Source organism: Enhydra lutris, unplaced genomic scaffold (assembly GCF_002288905.1).
Source record: "Enhydra lutris kenyoni isolate GAN:26980312 unplaced genomic scaffold, ASM228890v2 scaffoldscaffold1189, whole genome shotgun sequence".
NCBI classification, from domain to species: Eukaryota; Metazoa; Chordata; class Mammalia; order Carnivora; family Mustelidae; genus Enhydra; species Enhydra lutris.
In genome coordinates, this window is record NW_019155273.1 from 2861 (window position 1) to 6521 (window position 3661).

A 3661-nucleotide genomic window follows, 5' to 3' on the forward strand; every position below is an offset into this window, starting at 1 on the left:
TGTCATAAGCTTTCAGGGTTGTTGATGATACTCTGACTTATAGAGAATTTTAAGCAACAAGGTATTCTTACGTTAAGAAAAAACAATGCTTCATCCACATTTAATTTTTTTAATCACGAAAGTCCTTCATTGCCAAATTATTTCTATATACATGACACAATTTCCTCATTCTTCTGTTCCCTCAGTTGCTTAACAAAATCTCCTTGTAATGAATAAAGACCTAATGATGGTAGCTAGACGCATATTGAAACATATTCTGGGGCCTTCCCCTAACTGGCCAATTTCTGAGAGATGTAAAAACAGTGACGATCCCAGGCTATCTTCTGTCAGCTTCCTGTCACCACCATCTCTTCTGGAAGCACATTTCTCAGAGCCCCCTTTCCTCTATGGTTCCCTACAGAGTTGCTCATGAGGCACCTTACCCTAGATCTGGAGGTCAGAAGAGGAGGATTCAATGCCTTCCATCAGCACCTCCAGGCAGGTGAGTGATAAGTGAGGGACCAGAGAATCACCCGGGGATGGTCTGCGACGGCTAGAGCATCAGCCCCCCCATCCCTGGCCCTCATAGACAGGCCCGAGGACTACGTCAATAGGCAGCCTTTATCTCCAATGGTATAAATTCTCTGACTTATGGGGGATCACCGAGGATTCACTGTTTCTAGTGTCTATTTCCCTTATTATATTCCCAGGCCTTTGAGAGAGTGACATTTAGACATTACTTCCTTTCTGGAAGCAACCCTGATTGGAAAACCTAGAGTGGCTTCCCTTTTCTATACAAACCCCAGCAGATGCCATCACCCACACTCCTGAGGTCTAATGATCTGGGGGAAAGGGAGTTAGTCAGGGGGCCGAGGAGCCTCATCCTTCTCTCAAAGTCCCCAGTGACCTACAAAGTAGGGTTGCTTCTGAGAAACTGAGCAGGTGCAGGCATCAGAGGAGCAGCAGGGGCAGCCCAGCCCCTCACATCTGCTTCCCTGGTGGTTTATGCTCTGACCTGTAACACAGTGGGCGGGTAGCTATTATACTGTAGGCAGTAGTAGGTCCTAGCATCTTCAGGCTCCAGGCTGCTGATGGTGAGAGTGAAGTCTGTCCCAGACCCACTGCCGCTGAACCGTGATGGGACCCCAGTTTCCAACTTGGATGCTTCATAGATGAGGAGCTTAGGAGTTCTCCTTGGCTCCTGCTGATACCAGGCTAACCACTTGTTAATATTCTGACTGGCCTGGCAGGTGATGGTGACTCTTTCTTTTAGAGCCCTGGACAGGACAGCAGGAGACTGGGTCAGCACAATCTCGCCATGGGAGGCTGAAACCACACAGGAAACATAAGCAGTCTCAGGATATGTACATGGAAGTCACTAGTATCTACGTAGGTAGGACAGAGAATACTACTTATTATAAAATAAGCCAACTTCATCTGCGGATGAATTCCCAATGAAGAAAGAAAATCAGGGTTGGAAAACCATACCCCCACTTTAACCTCCTTTGTCTAAATATTCTCACCTGGAACCCAGAGGAGCAGAAGGCCAAAAAGCTATGATGGAGTCACCATCTTGCTGCTTTCGATGGGTCCAGTGTGTTCATGCCACACACTCAGAGACTCTGGTATAAGACTCTGAAAGGCAGAAACACTTCAAATCTAAGAGGAAGAAGATATGTAAATTATGGGGCATTCATATTGCTTAAATACTCAAAAATTAAGTTTGTCAGAAGAATCTCCCCACCCAAACATATTCTTCTCTGGGTGTCTTAAGTCTCCCTCTTCTGGCCATGTGGAGGTTTTGAAAGTGCTTACCCCATGCTGGGCCAACTACAAGGTCTACCAGGAGGGGGCATGGCTTATGATCTAATGCAGTCCTCTGGTGGAATTCCCTTTCGCTGCAGTGAAGAGGGGGTCACATTTTCAGTCCTAGCCAGGGGCTATGTTAACTCCCTGTCTTTGCTGCAGTGTGTTGTATAAACATCCCCCAGAGCATCCTGCCAGGCCATACTCTATCAATTACATCCTTTTAATTGCACACGATGAGCAAGAAATGGTGAGGACTTCACTAACTTGCAAAAACACATGTGCTCAAAAAGTGGGATGCAAACCACACAAAAATTCATGAGGCCCCCACTCCCCGGTGGCTATGTCAGGGGTCCAGGTATCTGAGGAATGCAGGCACATCCTTGTCAAGGTAAAGGACAAATACTTGTATCTTGTACCTCTGACCACTGAGGTTGAAGCATACTACATTGTTGAGTGTTGAGTGTTGAGACAACACATTCCACACTTGGGTAAGCTACACCATTCTGTTTATCAGCGAATTTTGAGTCACTAGTTTACAGTGGGTGAATGCCAGGAGGGACCCTGTGTCAGGTTTGGGTCATGATGCAAGTGGTCCTATCACGTGGGCCTTATGAACTCTCCTGTCGTTGGGTGGTACGTGCATCAGTGTCTGGGAAGGACAGTGTGGACACTCTGGCAAGCCCAGAGGAAGACTCATAGCATAGACTTCTGGGTTCTTCGGCAAGACTTGGCCCTTCTCAAAAACAACCTATTCAGTGTTCAACAAGTAGTTCCCAGCAAAGCACAGGCCCTGGTCAACCTGTCCACAGCACATCAATTAACTGTGTGAAAGAGCTGTTCATCCTAAACCAAAAATGTCAGACACACCAGATTGTAAGATTGGGTGGAGCCTAGCATCAGTCAACTCAGGAAGGAGAAAGTATTTTCCTAATATTGGACCCAAGCAGATTCAGCAGGCAGACTTAATTTATGGGACAAGAGTTTCAGATCTCCACAATACTTACCACTCTTGCCAGACACCACTGCACGATCTCCTATTTTCAGTCTTATGAGGCTTTATATTTAATGCATTTTCTTGTTTCTGCATTCTTGTTGCTCCAGCCCTGAAGGGAGTGCCTCTCCCAAAATTAGCTAATTCCCAGAGGCAGTAAAAGACTTGCCCAAAGGCATACATTTGAGAGGCAAGCCAGACAATCCTGAGTCCAAATCCTTACTCTCTTCCTTTCAGTGAGACCAGCAATCTGTGACATTTCCTTCTACCCAAATACCCCCTGGGTACCAGAGGACAAGGGGCACACTTATGGTCTGCAGCCTGCTGAAATTTTCAAACTCTCCAATCTTATGTCTAAGTAGCTTGTTGACTTTGCTTCTCCATTACTTCTCATGAAATACACAGTAAAAAATGCACACCAGCAGTACTTCCCTCTCTCTGATCTTCTCACCTCCGTACTGCCTGTGTGGCCATGTGGCATGCTATATGTTCTGTTCCCAGGGGACTATAAATATAATAAAAACCTCTTACTGCATTATAATAGCTTTCCTGTCTCTGTTTCTTACCACATCTGATTAAAGACACAGGGATTCCCAACCAGCAAATAGAGAGAAAGGACTCCAGGTTCTGCCCAGTTTCGCAGCATATGTTGATGTAAGTTAAACTGGACAGCTCCCATATCATACCATAATGAAATAAGATGTTTAGTTAGGGGGAGGGGTCAAGATGGCTGAGAAGTAGCAGGCTGAGACTACTTCAGGTAGCGGGAGATCAGCTAGATAGCTTATCTAAAGATTGCAAACACCTACAAATCCAACGGGAGATCGAAGAGAAGAAGAACAGCAACTCTAGAAACAGAAAAGCAACCACTTTCTGAAAGGT

At 45.8% G+C, this 3661-nt stretch overlaps 1 long non-coding RNA gene across 1 annotated transcript; it reads right to left on the bottom strand.

Annotated features, from left to right (window-relative positions):
- Positions 1–433: 433 nt before the first annotated feature.
- On the bottom strand, positions 434–1616 carry LOC111140441. The gene is made up of 3 exons (XR_002640153.1): positions 1503–1616; positions 995–1305; positions 434–471 (listed from the first exon to the last, which is right to left on the bottom strand). It is a non-coding gene; the product is annotated as an uncharacterized LOC111140441 (long non-coding RNA).
- Between the last annotated feature and the right edge of the window lie 2045 nt (positions 1617–3661).